Source organism: Triticum urartu, chromosome 2, assembly GCF_003073215.2.
Source record: "Triticum urartu cultivar G1812 chromosome 2, Tu2.1, whole genome shotgun sequence".
In the NCBI taxonomy this organism is placed as follows: domain Eukaryota; kingdom Viridiplantae; phylum Streptophyta; class Magnoliopsida; order Poales; family Poaceae; genus Triticum; species Triticum urartu.
In genome coordinates, this window is record NC_053023.1 from 518042382 (window position 1) to 518055188 (window position 12807).

The following is a 12807-nucleotide window of genomic DNA, read 5'->3' on the forward strand; positions in this document are numbered from 1 at the left end:
TAAACCTTGCCGTAAGTTTGGTAGGTAGGTACCAAAGTAATCCCAGCAAGGAACACTGGACAGCGGTCAAGAATATCCTGAAGTACCTGAAAAGGACTAAGGAAATGTTTCCCGTTTATGGAGGTGACGAAGAGCTCATCGTAAAGGGTTACGTCGACGCTAGCTTCGACACAGATCTGGATGACTCTAAGTCACAAACCGGATACGTGTATATTTTGAATGGTGGGGCAGTAAGCTGGTGCAGTTGCAAGCAAAGCGTTGTGGCGGGATCTACATGTGAAGCGGAGTACATGGCAGCCTCGGAGGCAGCACATGAAGCAGTCTGGGTGAAGGAGTTCATTACCGACCTAGGAGTCATACCCAATGCGTCGGGCCCGATGACTCTCTTCTGTGACAACACTGGAGCTATTGCCCTTGCCAAGGAGCCCAGGTTTCACAGGAAGACCAGGCATATCAAGCGTCGCTTCAACTCCATTCGTGAAAGTGTTCAAAATGGAGACATAGAGATTTGTAAAGTACATACGGACCTGAATGTAGCAGATCCGTTGACTAAACCTCTCCCTAGAGCAAAACATGATCAACACCAGAATTACATGGGTGTTCGATTCATCACAATGTAACTAGATGATTGACTCTAGTGCAAGTGGGAGACTGTTGGAAATATGCCCTAGAGGCAATAATAAAATGATTATTATATTTCCTTGTTCATGATAATTGTCTATTATTCATGCTATAATTGTATTATCCGGAAATCGTAATACATGTGTGAATACATAGACCACAATGTGTCCCTAGTGAGCCTCTAGTTGACTAGCTCGTTGATCAACAGATAGTCATGGTTTCCTGGCTATGGACATGGGGATGTCATTGATAACAGGATCACATCATTAGGAGAATGATGCGATGGACAAGACCCAAACCTAAGCATAGCACAAAGATCGTGTAGTTCGTTTGCTGTAGCTTTTCTGGATGTCAAGTATCATTTCCTTAGACCATGAGATTGTGCAACTCCCGGATACCGTAGGAGTGCCTTGGGTGTGCCAAACGTCACAACGTAACTGGGTGACTACAAAGGTACATTACAGGTATCTCCGAAAGTGTCTGTTGGGTTGGCACGAATCAAGACTGGGATTTGTCACTCCGTATGACGGAGAGGTATCTCTGGGCCCACTCGGTAATGCATCATCATAATGAGCTCAGTGTGATCAAGTGGTTGATGACGGGATCATGAATTACGGTACGAGTATAGTGACTTGCCGGTAACGAGACTGAACAAGGTATTGGGATACCGATGATCGAGTCTCGGGCAAGTAACGTACCGATTGACAAAGGGAATTGAGTACGGGATTGATTAGGTCCTCGACATCGTGGTTCATCCAATGAGATCATCGAGGAGCATGTGGGAGCCAACATGGGTATCCAGATCCCGCTGTTGGTTATTGACCAGAGAATCGTCTCGGTCATGTCTGCTTGTCTCCCGAACCCGTAGGGTCTACACACTTAAGGTCCGGTGACGCTAGGGTTGTATGGATATGAGTATGCAGTAATCCGAAAGTTGTTCGGAGTCCTGGATGAGATCCTGGATATCACGAGGAGTTCCGGAATTGTCCGGAGGTGAAGAATTATATATAGGAAGTGTAGTTTCGGCCATCGAGAAAGTTTCGGGGTCACCGGTATTGTACCGGGACCACCGGATGGGTCCCGGGGGTCCACTGGGTGGGGCCACCCATCCCGGAGGGCCCCATGGGCTGAAGTGGGGAGGGGAACCAGCCCATAGTGGGGTGGTGTGCCCCCCCTTGGGCCCTCCATGCGCCTAGGGTTGGGAACCCTAGGGGAGGGGGCGCCTCCACTTGCCTTGGGGGCTACTCCACCCCCTTGGCCGCCGCCCCCCCTAGGAGATCCCATCTCCTAGGGCCGGCGCACCCCCCCCCTAGGGGCCTATATAAAGGGGGAGGGAGGGCAGCCGCACCTCAAGCCTTGGCGCCTCCCTCTCCCCTGCTACACCTCTCCCTCTCGCAGAAGCTCGGCGAAGCCCTGCTGCGGTGACTGCTGCATCCACCACCACGCCGTCGTGCTGCTGGATCTTCATCAACCTCTCCTTCCCCCTTGCTGGATCAAGAAGGAGGAGACGTCACGCTGACTGTACGTGTGTTGAACACGGAGGTGCCGTCCGTTCGGCGCTAGGATCTCCGGTGATTTGGATCACGACGAGTACGACTCCCTCATCCCCGTTCTTTGAACGCTTCTGCTCGCGATCTACAAAGGTATGTAGATGCATCCGATCACTCGTTGCTAGATGAACTCATAGATGGATCTTGGTGAAAATGTAGGAAATTTTTTTGTTTTCTGCAACGTTCTCCAACAGTAAGTAGGGTGAACCTCGGGTTCAAGAACCCAGAAATAGAATACCTACTACTAAATGGCATCACGGGATGCTTTCGAGAATGGTGGCCAGAATCATCACACGGGGAACACTAATCATGGCTAGATTACTAGATGATCCTCTAAGACACCTAGGGTCATAATAATAGCTCCAACATATATGTCGAGGCAGTAGAGTACCTCAACAGACCGTTAGTGTGCTTAATCTGGCCCAAAAGGACATCGGAAACGGGAAGAAGGGATTTGCAAATGCATCAGACTAGTTAGAGACCTGGGATGACTTGGACAGCATAACGGCTGTAAATTCTCAAAAGATTTGAGACATCCAGCAAAATGGTGGCATAAGCACTCAACAACACAATATCAAGGTTCCGAGATCAACTGTCAACATACGGAAGTAGTAGGATCAGAACTGAGGCTTGAAACTATCAATTCTATAAGTCTATGGATTAGTAACACGTCATCCTGATAGATAGATGAGAAGGCCTAGTTCTTTATCCCCGTAGAAGAGAAGAGGATGACTCAGATCAAAAGGCCATAAGGTAAAGGAGTAAAAAGAGCCTTACATTCCCTTCCACAATCAATTCCCTTACATAACTAAAGCATTTCTAGACACAACTTCGACCGGTTTGGCTTGGTAATCCTACAGGCAGTCAGGCTCTGATACCAACGCTGTCAGGACCCCGATTCTAAGTCACACCGATCTAGCCTGAAACACCTCATATCACTTTGCGGCCTCACGCACGGTATTCCCATGGGTGTTGCCTTACCATGGCCCGGGACCGTTTGCGCCTTTTGGCTCACGTAGATGATAGTGTCGCTAGCATCCATATGACAAAGAACCCGGGCCGACATGACTAGTCGTGAACCCAAAGTGGCACTAACTTACGGGGACAGGCATACATGAATCAACATCGAGCATGTTGGTCAGCAGCGTGCGAATCCGGGCTATACACTGGGCTAACAGGACTCCGGGAACCCGGGCTGTAGCAGGCTAGGCAGGACTCCGGATGTCACCGCGTGACATTTCCCCGAAGGGACAGACACATGAACGAAGTGAATCACATGCCGGCCAGTCAAGTGTTCGGGAGCAGTAGTGCTGGGCTAGCAGGACTCCGGTGAACCGGGCTGTAGCGGACTACTATGGCTCATGGAAGCACAAGACTACATTTCCCCATAAGAGAGGCTACCAAGGATAAACAACTAGGTTGTCGGATCCCACACATACCAAGCATTTCAATCATACACACAATATGCTCGATATGTGTAAATACAACATGGCATCACAACATAACTCTACGACTCAAGTATTTATTCATTAGGCTCCGAGGAGCGAGATATACAAACATGGGTCTCATGACCCAACAATCATAGCATACAAATCAAAGCACATGCGGAAGCTTAACATGTCTGAGTATAGACATCTACAAATGAAAGAGGCTAAGAAGCCTGATTATCTACCAGATCCTGCCGAGGGCACAAGATCGTAGCTGAGGTATCAAGCTAAACATCGAAGTCCACGTGGAACTACTAGCGAGACTGAAGTCTCTCTGTAAACATAAATTAAGCAAACATGAGTACAAAAGTACTCAGCAAGACTTACATCAGAACTAGCTACCTATGCATCGGTATCAACAAGGGGGGTGGTGGAGTTTAACTGCAGCAAGCCAGCTTTGACTCGGTGGCTATCTTAAACTACGACTGCAAGCAACTCTTTTGAGGTGGCGCACACGAGTCCACATATTCACCATATCAATACACCACTATGGATCTGCTCCCGTCTCCCTACGAGAACGCCATCCATAGCACTCACGCTTATCTTGCGCATTTTAGAGTATCCACTTTCACTTGTCTATGAACTATGCAAGGGGTCCAAGTTTCCATATCCGAGGAATCCGGCTATTCGAATAGATAATGATAACCCTGCAGGGGTGTACTTCTTCACACACGCTCCCACCACTTATCACCATATACACGTCATGTATCTCAGCAACCTTCAAGCGGAAGCCAGGCGAGGGTGTCGGCCACGACCTGACTAACCACACAAGTCTCTAGTCCAGGTTTATCGCCTATTCGGGTTCCATCCGCGAGGAGATCCGGCCGGAGTTTCACTCACAGCCCCAAACGATGTGTGCAGGGTTCCCGAGACACCAATCGGGCACCCGGTACACCGTGCCACGGTGTATCTACCGCATCATAGCCCACCCCTAGGGTCAGCGCTACGCACGGCCGCCAACACATATCCTATAAACACCAGAAACTAGTTGCAACTCCTGGATAGAGGACTAGGGCAGTTAATAAGTCGAGAGGGTCAATTAAGCATCCCAATGAGTGGTAGTAGCTGTTCATGGATCACAAACACAGAACTCAGTTCCTGAGGAAGGTTTCAATGAGACAACCCACCATGTACTCCTGCATGGCCTCTCACCGCTACCTTTACCAAATCGTGTTCACACACTTAGCTCACACAAAGTAGGACATGTTCATCGCCATTCCAATTCATCCCCGATGAATCAGACCTGACTCAACTCTAAGCAGTAGCAGGCATGCCAAAGAAACATTAATGAGTAGGCACATCAGGGCTCAAACAACTCCTACTCATACTAGTGGGTTTCATCTATTTACTGTGGCAATGACAGGTCATGCAGAGGAAAGGGGTTCAACTACCGCAACATGTAACAGTTGAATCGTTGTTATCCTAATGCATTAAAAGAGAGCAGGAGCGAAAGAGTGGGATGGGATTGTATCGGAATGAACAAGGGGGTTTTGCTTGCCTGACAGTTCTGAAGATGGTATAGTTCTCCATCGGTGTCATCAATCACATCATCGAAGCAACGTCTACTAAGAGGGGACAATTACCGGCAATAGAGAGAAAACACAATCAATGCAATGCAACAATATGATGCATGATTATTACATGGCAAAATGAGTGTGTTGGGCTAATGCATCTACAACCAGGGTGGTTTCAGCTCATTTGAATCAAAGATTCAAATACAAACTCAAGTTATGGGTTTATAAAGTGCATTAACATGTTTTGAGATAAACAGCAATGTTAAGTTGCTTAAACATGCATGAAACCAGTACAGATGGATAGATTGGATTTTTCTGATCATTTTTCATATATAACTTATTTCCATTGGAGTTATAGATTATTTTCTATGATTTTTACAAGTTTTAACTATTTTCTGGAATCTCTGAATTATTTTAAATACAGAAATTATTTATTGCGTCAGCATGACATCGTCATGACGTCAGCAGGTCAATGGGGCACGGTCCATGTCAAACTTGACCAGTGGGACCCACTGGTCAGTGACCCAGTGACATTTAGTGTCACAGATAGGTGGGTCCGGTCAACGGCCACGTCAGCGAGGTCAACGGTGGCGCGTGGGGCCACTGTGTTTAGATTAATCTTAATCTATTTTTGTTAGCTGGTTAGTTAGGCAGCGGGGCCCGCATGTCAGCGAGCCAGGGGGTTAGTTAGTGGGTCAATTAGCCGCTAATGACACGTCCACGTCATCCAAAACGGCGGTTAGCCGCCGGCGCTAAACGGAACACGGCGGGGTTGCCCGTCCGGCCGATTCCGGCGACGAGAGCTCGCGCGGCTGGGTCCTGCGGACGCAGCGCGATGAGGCGCGTCGATCGGTGGTGGTGGGTGGTGCTAGGGCGGCCGAAAACGGCAACGGCGGCGAGTGAGGCGGCGGCCGGAGCTCGGGGTTGGTCGAGACGAGGCTGTGGGGCTCGGTAGGGGGTGCGGGTGCTGGCGTTGGCTTGCTGCGGAGCTGCTGAGCACGTAGCCGTGCTCGGGACGAGCTTTGCTAGCTCTTGTTACGGCGGCGACAAGAACGGCGGCGGCCGGCTCTCGGCTCCGGTGGAAATGGCGGGCACACAGCGCAACAGAGCACGGGGAGAGAGGGGGTGGCAGAGGAGCTCACAGTGAGTCAAACGGGAGGGTCAGCGAGCTCGGGGAGGCACCGGAGGCAGCAAATCGACGGCGACGATCTTCGGTGGCCGACGAGGGGAATGGCGGTGCTTGCGGCGTCCAGGGGCTTCCGGCGTCGGGCGGCTCGGTGAGGAGGAAGAGAGGGACTAGGCGGAGCTCGTGGGCGCGTCGGTGAGGCGTGGGGTGGCCGGTGGTCGCGGCAACGACGGGCGACAGCGACGGCTGCGCTCGGGCATGAGAGGCAGAGGGAGCAGAGAAGGGGAAGAGCTCGAGAGAGAGTGAGGGGCGATCGGGGAGGCTGCGTGGCGTCGTGGAGGCGTCTAGGCCCTCGGCGGCAAGCAGGAGCTGGTGAGGCGCGTGGCCAGCGCGCGGCGAGCACGCGCTCGTCCTTCTGTCCAGGGAGGAAGACGACAGGGAGGCTGCGGTGGTGGGCTGGGCCGGCCACTTGGGCCGCCAGGTAAGCCCAGGTGAGAAACCTTCTCTCTCTCTGCTTTCTGGTTTTCTTTTTTATTTTGTTATTTTGTTTTGATTTAGTTTGGAAACTAAATCATTTTAAAACTTTCTGTAAATTTGTATGTGAGCTCAGAGAGCTAGTCCAAGGTCACATGCAAACTTACAAAATATTTGAACATTATTTCCTATATAACAGAAATAATTCCAACCCAAATATATTATTGATTTAAATCAAAGGCCCAAAATAATTTATTCCTATGACTCCAAAAATATTGGTTGGGATTTCAACTCATGCCAATATTTTCACGGAATAACGGGAACATTTTTTTGGACTCATTTGATGAGATTTAAATGTTGGTTATTTTTAAAGGTTTTCTGAGGCTTTGAAAATTCCTCAATTCAGATTTCAATTGAATTTAAACATGATGCATCAACCAAGCTAGTCCAAGGCCAAGGTAATAATAGGGATGTGACACGCTTAGTGATAAAGTAAAGCAATTACAGGGCGATTGCATTGCATACAATAAAGCGACAACCATATGGCTCCTACCAGTTGTCGATAACTTGGTTACAAAACATGATCATCTAATACAATATAGCATCATGCCTTGACCATATCACATCACAACATGCTCTGCAAAAACAAGTTAGACGTCCTCTACTTTGTTGTTGCAAGTTTTACGTGGCTGCTACAGGCTTAGCAAGAACCATTTTTACCTACGCATCAAAACCACAATGATAGTTCATCAAGTTAGTGATGTTTTAACCTTCTCAAGGATCGGACGTAGCCACAATTGGTTCAACTAAAGTTGGAGAAACTGACACCCGCCAGCCACCTATGTGCAAAGCACGTCGGTAGAACCAGTCTCGCGTAAGCGTAAGCGTAATGTCGGTCCGGGCCGCTTCATCCAACAATACCGCCGAATCAAAGTGTGACATGCTGGTAAGCAGTATGACTTATATCGTCCACAACTCACTTGTGTTCTACTCGTGCATATAACATCTACGCATAAAACCAGGTTCAGATGTGATCACTACACCACAACACTTTATTGGGGGCAATTAGCTGCCGGGAGAAATGCCTAAATAGGGGCAAAAGATCTGCCGGGAATCTCGTTACTGCCGATAGAAGTAGTTCATGGCAGAAGAACTGCCAACAAGGGCAGGGTAACTGCCGGTAACCATGTCTATGTGAAAGGGGCAAGAAAACTGCCGGGACAACTAAAGCACGACCCATTTTCTGTCGGGTTGTCGTTGGCGCGTGATACTGAAATCGTTTTGGGCCTAAGCGCTCGCTCGCTCGGGAAAGCCCGCGAGCCGTGGAAATTTTGGCTCCGAACCAAGTACGGAGCCCCACACCTTTATTGAGTTTTTTTGTTGTCTAAAAAAAAGACTTAATAAAAGTCTACAGATTCTAAAAAATAAGTACGAGGCCCCAATCTCTCGATTCATCCTCTCCTCCAAACCGCCCCCAAATCAACTCGACCTGCCCTCCATGGCCGCTCCACCCCACCACCGCCACCCCAATCGTGATGTGCCCTCGCCACCGCAACCAACCACCGCACCCCCGCCTACACCCCCAGCCACCGCGAGTCCCCGACCCCTGCCTTCGTCGCCCCCAACGCCCCACCGCAGCACCACCGAGCATACAGCTGACACAGATCTAGGTCGCCGCCGACCGGCCCCATCGCCGAGCCACTCCACCGCCGACCACTGTCCTCCGCCTAACGCTCCATTGCCACCACCATACTCTGCGAGCTTCCTCCCCCGAGCAGGACTTGTCACCGGTGCACCGACCAAGGCCGCCTCCTCTTTGTCCTCTGCCCCAAGCAACGGAGCGTCCATCCCCTCCCGCGAGCAGCTCTGCCTCCTCTACTTCCTTGTCCCAAAGAGAGCATTTGATAGGTGAGATTTGTTTGCTAACTTTTCTTTTTATTCAGTGTCTAGTAGTTTTAGTCATGAGATGCAGTGTACTAACCTAAAGCTTCAATTGGCGGAAAGTTGGCCAGATTATTTGGAATATTATTTGTATTCTTTAGTAATCTGCCTCTCAGAACATGACCCAGTTTCTCATACATTGGCTGGTTTCCGTTGTAGTCTTTTACTTGCTCTGTTCATGTGTTTGTAAGACGTTCACAAGACTGTTGTCTGTCTTAAAAAACAAATGCATCCATTTGATGCTTTGTTCGATCTGATCTAATAGCAAGTGTTTGTGATGCACTCTATAGGGATCAAGTTGTTGGGTGGCCGCCTCGTGGGAGCTACCGGAAGAACACACTAGCCGCCAATGCTACAAAGACCAAGGTGGAGAACAAAGGTAAAAGCAAGGCATGATACTGCTATGTCAAGGTCAGCATGAATGGAGTCCCATACCTAAGGAAGGTCGACCTCAAGACTTAACTCGAGCTATACAAGAATCTTTCTCTAGAGCTCGAGACGATGTTCAGCTGCTTCATCACTAGTGAGTGTCGCTATTTTCATTTGATCAATTTCCAGCTATATATGTGTAGTGTTCTTTCCTTTGTTGTTTCCAGATGTAAGTTACCATTACAAAATATAGGTTAATATCTAGTCTGCAGTAAATGTGAAGTTAGGAATCATATTTTCCTTATGCATTTTTTGGTTATTGAAGCTCTCGGGAAGACAAAAAATGCAGGACTACTTTTGAATCCCACTGGCTTAACTATGTCTACGAGGCAATCGATGACCACTAAATAATTACTCACCAGGATTAAGTGTAACATCCTTTTCAAAGGATAGAAATAAATAATTAGATATGTATATTGCTACTTGAGTGCCAGAGTCTGGTCTTTCCTAAATGGTAGGAACACAGAGGCAAAACAACATATGCCATTCACAACATTCGTTCAGTATTACAGCAAAAGAAGCAGCTTTTGGTAACCTGCGTTCAGTTAGTCTATTAATGTGCAATTTCTATACAGTATTTTCCATTGTCCTCGTTCGTTACCTCCATGTTTCGCCCTCTCGTACGATTTCCCCTCCTATCGATGTTTTTTCTCAATCTGAGGCCCACCTTGTGTTTTCCCCAAGCCAATTTTTTCCTCGTGAGACAGACAACCTTTTCCAGCCTAATTTGTTTCCTAGAATCGATCATGCATCCTGACCTGTTGGGAAGTTTGATTTTTGTGCCATCATATTTTGGTATGTCCTCAACACTGCTCGCTATTCGGTGAACTGTTTCTTCTAATTCAGTGCCACATGCATCTCCTCAATCGGTTGCATGTCCTGTATATATTTAGAGTTTGTATATGAAGAAGGTTGTTTGTGTTATTTTACAGGATTGTGTACACTATGATCAGATCTGTTTGGCAGATTTGAGTACCCTGAGCTCATCTCATTTGAAGAAAGCAGCATTTTTCAGTTTCAGATTCATGTCGGCATACAAAGCTAATAGTACCACACCAAGCAATCATGTAAGTAGAATGTAAAATTTCCATTTCCCTATGAGATTTAATGATTATGAATGGCCAAGATTATACACAAAACTGGGTCATGGTGAAGCCTTTCATCAACTGTGAAAGCTCCATATAATTTTTGTCTTGTCCTTTTCTCTCCTAAATTATCGTTTTCTATGTCATTGCTTTGTGTTAACATTTTTTGGTAACCATCTTTACTATTAAAGTGGAATTGGCGATTTTGCATTGTTTTCATGGCACATACTCCCTGCCTCTCCAGTTTAACTTAGCACTAATGTGTCGGTCCTGTGTTTTAATCTTCTTCGTGAGCTTTCCAAAGGAAAAAACAAATCTTGGTGAACAATCCCAGTTCTTTGTCTATTCGTTCATTCACTCCACATGCTTAAGGTTGAGGTTGATGTTGCTTTTGCTCAGTAGTACTCACATGTCTGAGGTCGAGGCAATACTTTCATGTCTTTAGAATTAGTACTGCACATGTGACAAGTTGTACAATGATATTTTAATCAGTGTCTACGTCTAATTATGTTGTCCCGTGGCAATGCACGGGCAGATAGCTAGTATATGTAATATTCCTAGCAGTACTTATGGAAATTTGTGTAACTATAGGTGTTTTCTATTTTCCTCTAAAAGTGATGTATATTTGAAGGAAGCAGATTCATAACTAAAATCGTGGTATTACAGGAAAACAAATATTCTTGCAAAACATCAACAAGAGACAGGCTCACAAATGGTTCTAGGATAAATGCTCTTAGGGACCAGGAGTATGTCCTAACCTATGAAGATAAGGATGCTGATTGGAGCTCTTTGGCGATCTTCCTTGGTAATGAGTTCCTAAATTTTCTGGGTTGTGATGTCCATGCACCTAAACTTATGATGTTTTATTGTGGCATTCATCTCGTACATACAGTACTTCTGCCCACTCAGGCAATATCTCTTTTGTTGTTTTCTGCTGTGTATCTTTGGTTAGAAAACTTGGGAGATCTTGATAGGAGATTCTGATAGAACTTCTAATGTGGTAGCCTAGACTTCTACCGCAAGTGGTTTACCCTTTACACCAGCCTTTCAGAGTTGATATTTGTTGTAGTCAAAACATACTTTGCAACTTGATGAAATTTTAGGATACCCCCATGTGTAAAAATGATTTGGGGTAGTCGAGTCTTCCTAGTTCTCCATGAAACCTAGCTTGCCCTTCCTTTTATATTTAAAATGGAAGGTATATTGCCTCCCGCCTCTGCATGGGTGCACCCAGCCCTGTCTAAATCATAGTTTTGTTCGGATAATGTGTGGACAAATATTCTGCGAATAAATGATTAGGAAATTGTATGAAGAGAACATTATATGTATCCCCATAGACATGCTTGTTTCCTATAAATATATTGACATTAAATATTTAATCTGTTGATTTAAAATCTGAAACGAGAGCAGCATTTTGAGTTTATTTTTTTACAGGTTTCTAAAAGATGCAGAAGTTGATGGAAGTTTGGAAGATCTACAAGTTGCTGGAGGTTTGGAAGATCTACAAGTTAGTGGAGTGATAACATATATGTAATATGTCTTGTTTGTTGAACCTGGAGACATTGCAAAGTTTTACTCTGCTCATTTTGGTGGTTGTTTTGGCACACAAGCCATTGTATCCTCATTTTGCTTATGGGCCACAATTTTTGTTTATCTTGAAACATATGTACATATGTCTTTGGTCTGTTTATATTATTGAATGAGGCCTTACAGATAACTTTGATTGAAACACATGTATAAATTGCATGATCTGACATGATTGTTTGAACATACGGATTGGATTATTAAATAAGGGATGTGTTACCCATAACAATTTAGATTGCTTGTGAAAAAACACGTGATGGCATACTACCTGCCGGGTAAATGTGTTTGTGCAGGCAGTGAAACTGCCGGCAATTGTAGTTCCTACCCTAGGACACAGTCTGCCGGGGGAAAATAAACTGCCGGGAGATATAAAGGTCAGGCAGAGAAACTGCCGGGGATTGTTTATCTGCCGGGAGAAGTAATCCCCGGCAGTGATTGTTGTGGCAGTTCTATCTGCCGGGAGAAATTCTGTCCCGGCAGTTTTTCTGCCCTCATAAGGGCGTTCTCTCGGCAGATTATATGTCTTTGCATTGGTGTTGTGGTGTAGTGTATGTCTACTACACAACCTTCTTCTTGTAGATGTTGTTGGGCCTCCAAGTGCAGAGGTTTGTAGGACAGTAGCAAATTTCCCTCAAGTGGATGACCTAAGGTTTATCAATCCGTAGGAGGGATAGGATGAAGATGGTCTCTCTCAAGCAACCCTGCAACCAAATAACAAAGAGTCTCTTGTGTCCCCAACACACCCAATACAATGGTAAATTGTATAGGTGCACTAGTTTGGCGAAGAGATGGTGATACAAGTGGTATATGGATGGTAGATAATAGTTTTTGTAATCTGAAAAATATAAAAATGGCAAGGTAACTAATGATAAAAGTGAGCACAAATGGTATTCCGATGTGTTGAAACAAGGCCTAGGGTTCATACTTTCACTAGTGCAAGTCCCCTCAATAATAATAACATACTTGGATCACATAACTATCCCTCAACATGCAACA

General features: G+C 46.2%; 1 long non-coding RNA gene across 1 annotated transcript; it reads left to right on the forward strand.

The window, feature by feature from the left end:
* The first annotated feature begins 8211 nt into the window (after positions 1-8211).
* On the forward strand, positions 8212-11981 carry LOC125538401. Its single transcript, XR_007296338.1, has 5 exons — positions 8212-8680; positions 9004-9236; positions 10075-10209; positions 10894-11032; positions 11662-11981. It is a non-coding gene; the product is annotated as an uncharacterized LOC125538401 (long non-coding RNA).
* Positions 11982-12807: the final 826 nt, after the last annotated feature.